Here is a 14292-nt window from a genome sequence, read left to right on the forward strand (position 1 = left end):
TGTTACTGAGGTGAGCAGGTGGAATATTTTCATACTCAGCAGCAGCAGTTTGTCCTTTTTCCGGTTTTACACAGCATTAGGTTGACTGTGAATTGTTGATCTGTGTTGTAATGCTCACCTGTAACAGGCATTCATCTTCATGTTTTGGTTTAAAATTTTAGACTGTGTAGTAAGTTAGTGAGTGGACAGTATGTAAATTGGAATAGTATATTTTTTAAAGTGAACAGCTAAAAAAAATCATACATTTTTCTATCTGTTCCACCAGTGAACTTCTGTTTTTAATTCACCACACTCCAAAACAAGTGTAGCCCATTTGAAGTCCATCTTGAACAAAATCATGTCCTCCTGTTCATGCAGTTACCCCTGTGTCAAGAAAGAACGTTAGTAAAACAACTGCATCGTTTCCTGTGAGGAAGAACAACCATTTCTGATAATGTATCCACATATGCCTCCGATAAAAAGGTGGGTGGAAATGAGATCCAAAGTTGACATTGCTAAGGCCAACAAAACATAAGAGGATGGAGATATAAATCTGGCAAAGTCAATATTAGTTAAATGGGAGATTTGAGGACTTTAAAGGAGGAGAATTGAGGACATTTAGATCAATGTCCCAACCCTTGGGGCTTTTAATGCATGCCCCACCCCCTTTATACCTCCTATCTCGCTTATCTATCTCATCCATCTCATCTGTAGCAGTGCTGTGAGGCTGCTCCCACTCACTGAGCTACCTCTGCAGGAATCCACATACCACCTTTTCTCTGCACTCCCCCGCCCCAATCAATCCACAAAGAACAAATAACTTATCTCAGCTGACGAATGACTCACTGAGAAACCTGAGACGATAGAGTTCATCTTGTCTGTGGAGCTGCTGACATCTCAACTGAAGCCCTGACAAGGTTTGATCAGGATGGAAAACGCCAACAGACACGGTTGAGGAAAACATTTACTTTGTGATTGGTGATACTGGCTGAAAATAGTTTGCTTTATAATACTTCATTGAATAATACTTTACATTTGACATGCAGACACAAATGCCACTTAAGGTATTTGTTGAAGGAGCAGCACTGGAGTTATCTATGCTTCCCCAAGAAGTCTGCAGATTTTACAATGTGCTCTTTTTAGTTTAACTGTACTGTATCTTCCTTTATTTATTACTCTCCCTTTCAGGGCTCCAAGCTCCCTGTGAGACCAGAGTCTTGATGTTTTTATGTTCACTGGAATCCAAACCTTTAAATTCTCAGTGATGGCTAGGTTTACAGACACAGGAGCAATTCTGGGTCATCTTTCCCATTTTCACAGTGGAGAGTACACGTGAGTCAATCCTGCAGAGCAAAGATCGCCAAACCAGAGAGCACCTGTAGTCAGTCCTCCAATCACTCTTCTGTACAGTGTTTCCTCAGCAGTTCCACTTTAAAAAAAAAACTCTCCAGAGACGTAACCAACAGGAAACAATTCATATTTAAACCTGAAATGGAATTTCCCATTTCCGTTTATAGCCTTTTGCATATTTTGGAATTGGTAAGAAGATATCATGGCATTTGATTCGAGGACTTTCTACAGACATGCTCAGCTGAAATATGATTTGTGTAGAGGGTAAAAGCAAAGAAGATCTTTAAAAAGTACGAAAATTCACAGATACTGACATAGAAACCTCGCCCTACAACGTGACAGTTCTTATCATACTCAGAATGCAACGTGTGTAAGATTAGTTCTTCTGTTTTTCTTAATGTCTCTGTTCATCAGACTTGAGCTGCCGTTATTGCTTGGTGCATTAGTCATTTCTCCTGCAAACTGTGACGTCAGCACGGAGTATATTGTAACCATTTAAATCCGGGCTTGAGGCGCAACCGACTTGCAGTGCCAATATAAATCAAAAAAATGTGTAACTCATTTTTGTAATTCATCTTTGGTTTTTCTCTGTTATTATTATTCTTTGTGGGAAGCTATACTTGATGAAAATAAAACTGAGCATATATAAACAATCTGCTTCTGCTCAACCCTGTTCAGTAACTCCAAATGTAAGTATGTTCATACTGTAAAACAATTTATACGTTTTTGTATTGTGTGTGATGACTCAGTAAACTAAATAACTTACTAACTTGCTCCTGTCTTAAAATATATCCGTCTGTCATTGGAATGGCAAAAGGACGTGTGATCATGGTGGTTTTTCCACAATTTACTGCTCGACTTTGTATCTTTTTCCAACAATCAACAGTCTTCCTCCACAAGTTCTGTGCCATGTGGGAATCCCAATGCTCGTGTACAGGCTGACTGATGAGATGGGAAAGGACATGTTCATTTCAGCTGTGGAGCTGTGTCTGGGCTTAACTGGCCAGGGTCCGCCCACTTGTACAATGGGCCCATCCTGGAAGACTGTGAGAGGACATATTTTGTCAGCTTTTAACGATTAAAATCAAAATGCAAGAAAATTATTTAAAAAAGTTTCCTTTTCAAAAACAACAGTAAAAGATAACATTTATTTGGTTAACCAGGGAAAAACAATCCAGATAAATCTATCCCATATTGTAAGCCAGGATCTCTCTATTTTGAGAGGTGGGGCGGAGAAATTCTTACGCTACAGTTATAAGCAGTAGAAAAACTTAACAGCGCTTGTTATCCACATGGAAAAAGCAACGCTCATCTGATGGTGATAAAAAAAACAAGGACAGATTATGTGACTCTGTAGTACAAAGACATCTGAAGTCCACTGTGCTACACTTCTCTATTAGCTTTTCAATGCAGAGGCCAACAATGATAGATTATAGAACAAAGGTAGCAGCCAACCCCTAGCAAAAATGATGGAATTTTTCCACTTGGAGTATGTCTATTTGGCTTTTTATATTTTGTGGGAAATTAAACAAAACATATATGATTGTTGTATTTATGCAATATTTATTAATTTATCTATTTTTTCAGATGAAGTGGAGTTAATTTAAAGGAAGGACCAACGAAAAATGACGCACCATCAGCGTACCAGAAGTACCAGAAGAAGGGACATCATTTATGGTTTATGCCACTCTTTGAGAGATTAACTAATGCTGCATTTAGCGGCAACTGAGGTTTCTGGATTTTTTATTTCAACTTGGAAAAATCATTAGAAATTCTCACAAGAAGTCAGATATACAAGTCCACAACTCAGGAATGGTTTCCCAGCCGCATGCAGCTCCAAAATAAGGAGCCTACCTTTAACTTTCTTTCAACTTCCAAATTCTGAGCTGAAATCCATCTTAAACACACAACAGACTGCTAACAGCTGCTTCTGTTGGTAGTTTTGAACATCCCTTTTAATAAACCCAGTCAGTCATCATTAGTTGGTACAAAATGTGAACCGAGCAAGCTTGCAATGACTTTCCAAGTCATTTGACCGTTCTAATTAATCAAAATTAGAAAGAAGCAGCATGTGTAAGGTGAAACGAAGACACAATTGGAGAAAATGTTTGCTCATACTGAATTTGATGTCTGTAATATGTTTCTAAAAAGTTGTGAATAGGGCTCAAATAACTGCAACATTTGTATTATGCAAAAAAGAAAGGTTAGTTACATGACCCAGAGAGGTGGAGTCTCAGAAGTATGATGGGGAAGGGTTACGCCATGTTGTGAAAGATTGAGTAGGTAAATAAGTCAGTAATTCAAGTTTATTTGCTTGCTTTCAATTTTGTTTCCAAGCGTAAAATTACAAAGAATTTGGGGATTTCACGGGATATAAGATTCTTAAAAGAAATCTCTGCACACAATTGGACAAAGCCCAAAACCAGTATTAAATGTCCATGAACTTTGGGCCGCATTGAAAAGAGACATGATCCTCACTGCTTGAGTTCAGGGACACTTCTGAAAACCACTGTCAGTGAATAACAAATAAAACTCAGCTGCTTTCTCAGGGCCTAAGCTCTTTTTGAATGCAACTTGCAGGTTATTAACCTCTGTGACTTTGAGAGTCGGAACATGAAGCATATGCCTTACAATAACATTTAGATGTGTTTTAGTACGAGCCAAACGGCTGCACGTAGGTCAGACCAAGTAACATGTACATATAATTTTCAGTGCGGCATACATGTGAACTGCTGCAGTCATTAACAGATAGACATATATAAGCAGAGGCAGGTTAATCGGGGCTTTGATCAGCTGTTTAGAGGAATCCGACAGATTGCAAACTATGTTGTTACTATTATGCCTTCAAGAGCATGACATTCAGCTGCTTCCATCCACCAACACTGTTTTACACAACCACTACATACTTAGTATGCTTATATGAAATGTTTAAATGATACGGCATGTGAGAAAACCGTGACTCTAGAAAGAGTTTTTAATTGTAATTGTACCCCTTAATTCACTGTCCAATCTCATACACTCAAAGGCCAAATAATGCAATTACATCAATGCTCTTTCAGCGTCTTTTATAGGCATGTCTGTATCAAGTGTGACAATTGTTAACAGAAAAGTGACCAATGTGTGAATGATTGAAAGCTATTGCTTTACCAGACTGATAAAGACATTACTGCTGTGTTCCTTAACTCACTGCCCTGCATGTTTGAGATGTTTCCCCTGCTCCAGTACACATGATTCAATGGCTTTCCTTAACAGTTTGTCCTCAAGTTCTGCACAAACCTGTTAAGACCCATCACTTTGAGCCAGGTGTGTTAAAGGAAACATCTAAAACATGCAGGGAGGTGGCCCTCAAGGACTGGAGCTGAGGAACTGCATTACAGTCACGTCTCTCATGTCTGAAAAGGGCTTTAGAAATATGGATCTACACAAGAGTTTTAGGAGTCTTACACACCAACACAAAAAAATCAGACATCTGGAATGTCTGGGACCATCTGTCTCTCTTCTCTTTTTGATGTGTTACGTACTGTCAGCTCTGTCAAATCCTGTAAAGGCTTTTTTTAAAGCCATTTTGATATGTTGATATATATATAGATATATTGCCAAGAGGTCACTCTAAATGTTTGTTCTCTGTTTGGTCTGGATGTCGGTTTGGTGTATAAGAGCCCCAAACACAGAGGAGACAGAAAATACTAATTCATGTACACATGATAGACCACAAACTCATAAATATGAGGATGGTAGAAAAGAACAAGAAGGGACAACAAATAGGATAAATAATGCCCATTAGAGAGAAATTACCGTTGTTGAATTATTGTCATTAGCTAATAATTCACACCGTATAACAAAGTGAAACTATGTTTAACAATGCCAGAAATGGAGGGGGAGTGTCAATCAAGAGTGGAACAATTGAATTAAAGACAAGATTTACAGTGCATAGTTCCCATCTCTGGATGTATGACAGTACTCGCCATCAGTCCCTAGCAGCCTGATGCTCATAGAGACTCATGGTAGAAGTGGCTGCACGGAGTGAACAAGCCACCGGCCATCAATCTCATGTAAGTCTGGCTTCTACATCCAATCAATTTCACAAAATTCTCCTGATTAAAGTGAGTGCCACACATGGTTGTGTTTGTTATTACAGAAGCATCATTGAAGTTTTGTTTCTTTACCTGCACAAACTGCATCCAGGCAGGAAACTTTTTTTTTTTTTGCCAAGGGAGAAAACCAGATAGAGTGTCTTGAACAATTGGAATGATGTGCAACCTGCACCAACAAAATACTCACAATGATAAAAAAAAAAAAAAACTGTATAAAAGACAAATTAACCATTTTAAAACTACAAAAATCTCATTGCTGTCTATACTGTGCAAAGTGCTGAAGCAAAAACACTCTGCCATATTACATTAATTAACACACTGGTGAAAAAGACAAGCATTTTTATGAGAACTGCTAGAATGACTACACTTTCCTCTGAATTTATGCACTTAAGTCACATGAAATACATCAGATTCCCATTCACACCATATATGATGTGTAGTCCTTATCGTCCTTTCTTGCACTTTAAGACAGACTCAGGCAAAGTGCAAAACTTTGACAGCATCTTCACTTTAATGCGAACAGCATGGATAACTCTCATATTTGCAAAGTTTTCAGAGAAACATACAGCTGCCGTCCATTTTATTATAGCCTATCCATGTTATTTGTTTTTTTAGGGAAGCTGCTTATTAAACTACATCCTGCACACAGCATGGCTCATAGACACCTTTTGTTGAAATAGTGTTGGCATCTAATTGAAAAGTCAGTAAAAATTAACCGAGGCACCTCTGTCTCACATAATGTCACTTTCACTGCACAATATCCTGCATTTTCAGAAAATTCAGCATGATCTCTATCGTCCTAACAACAGGATCCAGCTTGCTCAATCTTTAGTCCCCTTTCAAATATCACTGCTGTCACAGCTGCAACCTGAGCCTCTCTGTTCCATTTCCTTGTGGCTCGTATAAGTACATAAAGGTTCACCACATTTGCTTTAACGATTCTGCCATCAGAAGCCGTCAGTGGACATGGAGGTGAACTACCTATAGCTGGCAACAGCAATGAGAACTCCATCAGAACATGATATGTCTGTACACCAACTATGACATGTGGAAATAAAGTTGGAAATGAGAAAAGTGTTACTTTAATTTTAAATGCAGGGGAAAAAAGCACATTTGCTGACGTTTCTGCGGCCAGCGTCTAGTGCATTTGTCACGCGGCCACTAAAGCACAAACACTCTGCACTGCACAGTATGCTGTACGTAGACTAATGGACAAGCAATCTGCGCTCCAGCCACTTGAATAGCTCTCTTCATTAGACTGTAATCATACTTTAATATGGCTCAGTGTTGTTTTACTGAGCACATGTGACTTATGTGGGACTAGTCAGTTAATCAGTGTACACTTACTTTAATGTGCTCTTGATAGATTGAAACGATTTCACCCCTTGCTCTGCCGCTTGCCATTTCACCATCATTAGACATTATTGTTATCATAACCAGGACAAAATCCTTGGAATGGCAAGGGCCGGGGGAACATTTGATTAAATGCATCAATCTCTATCAGGAGGCCATATGCCATACCTATGCTTAGCACATACAGATGAAGAAACCTGGTGCATTGCTGATATAAATTAAAGTGACATTTATCCAACTTATCACTGGTACAGGCCCTTTTGTCACTGACGTAACACTCACACAAATTTATGTTGTATTCGTAGGAATTGAGGGAATTTCAAGCTTTGAAAAATGTTATTTCTCTGTCAGATATTTCCGTTGGTGTAACATGAACTCTGGTTTATCACGATTGAATAAGAGCTTTGTAACAGCTGCAAGGCTGAGAAATAGTGCACATTGAGCACTATTTCTGATTCTGACATTTTTAACTGTAAAGTATACTTTGGGTTAGCCATGGCCAATGCATGTTTTCTCTACTCTCTTTTTGACGTTGCATGCTGTTTGTTACCGCTGGCTGGCAAACTGGCCTCTCTATGTGTTTTTTGTTCTCAGTCAGATGTTTCATACACAGCTTTACACAGTCTGCTTTCTTTGGCAAAGCCTAATATTGCCAAGGAAATTCCAGATTGTATCCATCACAACCATTGCTACACAAAAAAGGATATATGCCTCACGAAGCTTATCTCTTCCTTTCCCTCCGGCTGATTTTGATAGGCAACTGACATGTCTACCTTGGATTCAGTCCAATTAGCCACCAGCAATGCAGAAAGAAGGGCTTCTTTCATTTTTGCAGTGACACAAGTCACAAGACACTATGACATTCAGTTGAATCTGTCTGTGCTTCTACAGCATTTTGGAAAATATCTCTAAATACAGGTTCCCCATCCTTAGTGTTTGCTGATAGACTTCGGCCATGCCCACACTAACACAGATATTTCACTAAAAAAACATTATCCACATGCAAATAGTAGGAGGTTCTTTTGTTAGACAAACAGTTTTTTAACAAATGTATCCCTATATACACAAGAAACAAGGATTTGGGGGGTTTTGATGACATCTCAGCGTACTTCACTCTTACATCAGAAACCACAACAATGGTGCATATTTACCCGTTTCTCTACATTTGACTTGTTTTGCTAGGGCTAAATCTATATTTACAACTATATTTGGCAGAGCTGCACCATCTTACAGATACTGAAGATGGAGATCTTTTGGATCTAGACTATGGCTATAGACTCACCTCATTTCTTTTTTCTTTAACAAACTGAAGATTAAATCTTCATTTACAAGCTCAGAGTTCTCTCAGTTTGCAGTATCATATACTTTTCTGATGACTGAGCTAAAGCTAAAAGCTAATCAGAATGGGGCCACTAGAACAGCAAGTTCTTCATACACAAAAACAGCTCAAACCTATTGAGAAGAACAAGTGAGAAAATGTGGGGATGATCACCTGGAGAAAAGATGTATGCACAAGTGGACTGGGACATACTAATTGTTTTGCATGAAGTTGTTAAATCATGTGTTATTTGAGCAGTTGTCTCTCCTGTGAGCATATGACGCCTTTAAATCCAAATCCTTTCCTCATTAAAGCATCTATGGTCCTGTACATTTTAAAATGCTAAAAGCATTAGGCTTCCATTCTTAAAATATTTTCTCGACCCAGTAAAACTATGTTAAAAGTCCTCCAGTGATTTCGACTCGAAAAACATTTAATTTGTTGTTTGGCATAGTTTGTGTGGACCAAGGCAGCCAAATTAAAACCAGAGGGCAAATGGAAAAGATCTTCAAAACATTTTCAACCACAAAGAAATACAATGTCTGAATGAGGAGACTAAAGGAACTGTATCAGACATCTTCCACTGAAACTTACTCCAATGACATAAAAACACAGTGAAAGGACTGAGGTGCTTTCTTAAGCTTAGACAAGGGGATTTTGTCTGTCATTCTTCACATTATACAGGACTTTGATACTGTGTCTGATTTCAGTGTTAAACCGGTAATGAGAATAATGTTAATAGTGTAATGCCACCATTTTATAATACAGGAGGCTTGGTATCCATTTCAAGGGGCACTAATGGACCACTGGTGTTTAAGTGGAAGCTGTGGAATGTTCCAGCTCTTATTTTACAAACACAATACAGATATGTACGGTACAGCCACTGAACAAGAGATACACTGACAACTGTGGTCTTCAAGGTCAATAAAAACAGATCAGTTGCACAATATATGATAATAGATGATACTTGTTTGAATTGGCAGCTGGTGTTTTTTATTCAGCAGTTGCCGTCAGTTGACCGTCTGTGGGTTCATGTGAGGAAAGTCTGACAGGATTTCCCACTGGACTAAAATTCACTTCAGTGTTCTTACTGCTCCTGTTGTCATGTTTGTGTGTCTTCAAGACACTGTCTTGGAAATGCATTACATTTATTCAACGTTAGCAACTCAAGAGAAATGCTTGGCAACCGTGTGTCAAAGTATTGCACAAGCTGCGAGAAATTTGAGACATGTTTTGAATCTCAGCTTGACTGAAATTAAATCCAGTTGTTCGACGCACGTAACATTTCTACAATATATACATGGCAGGCTTTGCACAAAAATGATTTCGACTTGATATATACATTTTTGTGCAAAGCCAGTTATTCAAAAAACAAATAAGCAAAGTATTACTTTTTCCTCCAAATAGAGCTCTACACTAGGCTGGAGTTGGAATGAATGTGATAAAGAATCTGGCTCTCATGGTTAAGAAACTGAATTATTAAGCTTCACAGGTGTGGAGTCTCCTGATAATTGCCTGGAAGTTCCAGTTCCAGATTAATTTATAGGCTCTTTACAAAGGAATTTCTTTGAAAGTCACACTTAATTTGAATAAAACTTTAAAAAAAAAACTTTTCCTTAATATTTCTTGAATTCAAAAAGCAGAGAAATAACTTAAAAGATAAGCAAAGCATCTTTTCACGTTAACTGCTCATGAAAAGCTCATAGAGTCTGTCTTAACCCTGACGCAAACCTGCTTTTTCCCTATTTACATCAGAATATTAACAGGCCCTGAATAGCAACATTTGTTTAAGTTCCTCTCCAGGGGAAGTTGGTTGTGGAAGGTCAGGGTGGTTTCTGCTGTTTGTCAGTGCGGCTGCAGGGCTGGAGCCATGGAACAGATTTTTGGAAGACTCTTCAAAACCGAGGCCGGTATAGTTTCTTTTTCACCATTGAAAAGGTGATGAGGCCCTTTAGAATAACACAAAATGCCTGGAAAATCCTCCTGATATCTCACAGTAGGGGAGTATATGGATTTGGACTCCAGCACAGCTCTGAGCAATGTTTCAATTGATAAGAATACTGCCCCCTTTATCAAAAAAAGAGGAGTTCAGGCTTTACGAAACAGGTTTTTCCATTTGACTTCCAGCACTCAGACTGTTTGCTGCATTCATCACAACATGCAGGGATAATTCTAACCATACTTTGCTCTTTGGGAAGGTACATCTTAATGTTTATCTGTGTTTGTATGTGGTGGGGGAGTTATAGAGCAAAGTCAAAAAATAGGACTGCTTTCCTGTAATAATCAAAAACTACTACCGATTAAAGGATCGGTGAGATCAATCAAGATGAGTGGTGAATGGGTGAGAAGACAGAAGTTGTAGAAAGCGACAAAGAGTGCAGCTGAAAGACTGACTGAACGGGAAGACTAGCTCTGACTCTGTCTCAGAGGGGGATGAGCAGACTGCTTTCAGATGAAACTCACATGTGTGCAGCAAATGCTGGATGTCTCATACCAGTCTGTGGTGGCGAGTGCCATCTACCGTGCTGTGGTCTGCTGGTGGAGCAGCATAAACGGCGGTGATGCCAGGATTAATAAACTCATTCAGAGGGTCAAAATCATCATTGGCCAGAACCTGGAAACGTTTCAGTGAGAAACACAAGGTCAATAAACTACTGTTCATCATGGGCAACCCAGCTCTTTCATCGATGGCCTCTCCAACAGACTCATTCGGGCCGGGCCCACTGTCATAAAAGGAACTATTCACAAAATCCTGACGATCCTTTCACCATTTCACTGTCCAAGAGCTAAACTCTTGTACAGACAGATCAACACACAATTGCACTACACATCTGCACAAACTGCCTATTGAACAACACACTTAAAATCACCTATTATCATACTGTTTTCATTTTTATTATTTGTTTCATTTACAGGTTTACAACCGTTTTTACATTTCAATTATTCATCTAGTATATTTAGTATTTTCTGTCTTTTTTACAGACATGATTAAATCAAATAAAATGAGGTTATTTTTGGAACACTACTTCATGACAAAAGTCATCTCAGGAAACGCTGGAGAATTCAATTCGACATAGTCCAATTCAATCAAATTCAATCTAAACATAGTTGTCGTCATATAATTCAGTTATTAGCATTACAGTTTCTCTTGTGGGATCATGTTCTTATCTCTGTCTATCTCTCACTGATTAGATAACACACTACAAGGCTGATTATGCTGTTACTTTAGATCAGTGTTTTTCAAGTCCTGCTTGTTTTCAATGTTTCCCTCCTCCAACACACCTGATTCAAATGAATGGCTCCTTATCAGGCCACTGCAAAGCTTGATGACGAGCTGATCATTTCAATCAGGTGTGGTGGAGGAGGGAAACATTGAAAACATGCAAGGCAGTGGGTCCCGAGGACCGGAGTTGAAAAACACTGCTTTAGATCATTTGGGGTCAGTGAAGAAAATACAGTTGAAAGCAGAGATAATGAGGCTGAGCAGTTAATCAGGTTACAATCACCATGGTAACTTGAGCTAATCATGTGGAAAGCATCGCTGTTAGCACTGATAGGAACATTTCGCTTATTGCAGAACCTGTCGGGTGGTCAGGAACAGTAGCTGGTGTATTATCGTTCTTCCTGTGAGACCTGCATCTAAAATCCAGCTTGTAAATTTGTGATGTTCACTTTGAAGATTGACAGTGACAATTTAGTGGAATACTGGAAATAAACTGTGGCCTGTGACCAATTTTTTAATCTTTCAATAAGGCCAAATATAGCAAAGAGACCAAGGCGAGCAAACATGTTTCCAATTTGAGACCTCTGACGGTATCACCAGACACAAGAATTTTTTGTTTGAGGCAGTCAAAATGTTTGTCTTTTCTCAAGATTTGGTCTGAGGAATATATACCAAGTTTGGTTTTTACAGATCAAAGCATTGCAGCGACATTACCTCATTTCCTGTTTGGCAGTTAGCTGACACAGATGATCCTCAGACCGAGCCCCTAAAACTCATCAACTGATGCATACTTCTTTCCTTTTTTCCTGATTTGACTCTCGTTTTTATTGTTCTTCTTATCGTACAGATAAGCGTGGTTTATCGATCTTCTAATCTAGCTCCTGAATTGTTACTTAAATGCTTTGTCAAGACTGATTTGTATTGCTCAACCTTTATAAAAAGTAGTCCTCTTACCTAACTTTTCTTCTCTTTGTTAGACCACATGTTGTGGTTTTATATGGATTTATGTTCCAGAATAAGCTGACTGCAAATTTATATTTACCGTAGAGTATTGACAGAGGTATTCAACCACTCATGTCCTCTCCACCCTTGGCAAGAGAGTGAATAGGTGTATTTCTTTCTGTGAAATGTAGTAAATTTAATGGATTTGTAGGTGACAGTCGGGGCTGTTCCATTTGCTGAGGTCAGACAACACAAACGAGGACAGAACCACATGGTAAAGGCAAAGTAGGAGCTGTAAATGATGGCGGTTTGATGGCGTACTGCCTCAATAACAACCAGCCGACCAGCAGCAGCCAGATCCCCTGCTGTACAGCCAGCTGCACGGCTTTGCTAGTTTCTCCTGTTTTTCGTCTTACAGGTATTGAAATAATAATTTTTTCCAAGCCTGGCATACACAGCAAAAGATTTTGTGACATCAAGTAATGTGTCACATCTACATTTATGAAACGGGACACAACCCTGCAAAAGCAGGGAAACAAACAGAACACAGACCCACACCACTCTTGGAGCAGGCATACAATTAAAGAATGTATGCATATGACATAAAACATTTTTGTCACTTCCTGATTGGGTGTAGGCTGTAAAATTACTCAGTTCAAGTTAGAAAACAATCACGTATACAACATCATATAATGAATGCAATTTTCAACTTCCTGGTTGGTTTTAGGCATTAGCAGAAGTTAGTTAGGGTTAGATAACAAAACTACTTGGTTTGGGTTATAAAACATTATGATAAGGATCAAAATGCAGGGTTAGGGTTAGGGTTAGGGTTAGGGTTACCTTTTTAGTACCTAGAACCATGAATTGTATTTTCCATGCCTCACCCTAACCAAACACATGTGACAGCGAAGTAGAAAAGAGAAAGAACTTTAAAATATATTCGGTTAAACTCAGATTTTTAAAGATTTTTGCAAAATAACATTACCAGCCATTGCTTCATTTGAACATGTAATGCAAAACATAATAAATTATAAAGGTAAATGTTTAATGTATATAATACAATATATATATATATATATTATATACATTTCGTGCATTTATAAATTACTGCCAGGAAGCCACACGTTCTTGTTATTTTTTAAAGTGATCCTGAACAATAGTTGTCCAGGTTTTCTGAAGGTCTTTCAATGTTTTTTTTTTCACTCAGTCCTTGTACCTAATCATTTTCAAAGGAATGTTTTTTTTTTGTTTGTTAAGCCACTTAACACTGATCTAATGATAATCACCAGTGTTGTGTCCACACATAAAACAAAGAAAACTTAGCAAAGAACCAATTTTTTATTGAATCTTAATACATAACTTGTCCCATTTCTTTAGTTGAACCAACAAAACATGCCAATGTTAACACAGTTTGACAGACATAACACAGTATTATTCACCAATAAGACTATTCCTAGTGTTGTTGCTGGCCCCTTTTCTCTGCTCTCCTTCAGTCTTTAACGCTCCACACCTGTGATTCATCTCTCATCTGCAGGTAGTATATCTTCACTGGGCTCCCTGCTGATCCCTGCCAGATCACTGTTTGCACCAGTGGTAAACCCTCACGGTCGGCTGCCTTGCAGTCCGTTGTCCGCTCAGATACTGACCTTTAGCTTACCTTTTTTCCCCCCTGCTTGAAATTCTGCCACCTTGAGCCTGGCAGTCCTCTTTCAACATAAACCCACCTTGGTTGGCAATAAATCTTGTTAAAACTTATACTCAGTGTGCGTTCTTAGGTCCACTTGGTTCCTTGCAACATTCTGCTGTTAGTTGAAACCTTGGCATATCTCTGCATATTGTGCAGTGTGGTCTTAAGAAAACAGAGAAAACTGGACAAGTGGGGGATAGAATGAGAAGCAGGCCTAAAAAAACAATCTGCTGCAGATTAAATGTATCTGAAAGTGATGTCTTCAATAGCTAGAAATAAATAACTGATACAGGACCTGAGAGATGCATCCGGACATTCAGTTGATCCATCTACTGTTGGCCCAAGC

This window comes from Leuresthes tenuis, unplaced genomic scaffold (genome assembly GCF_036924035.1).
Source record: "Leuresthes tenuis unplaced genomic scaffold, fLeuTen1.0.hap1 SCAF_21, whole genome shotgun sequence".
NCBI lineage: Eukaryota > Metazoa > Chordata > Actinopteri > Atheriniformes > Atherinopsidae > Leuresthes > Leuresthes tenuis.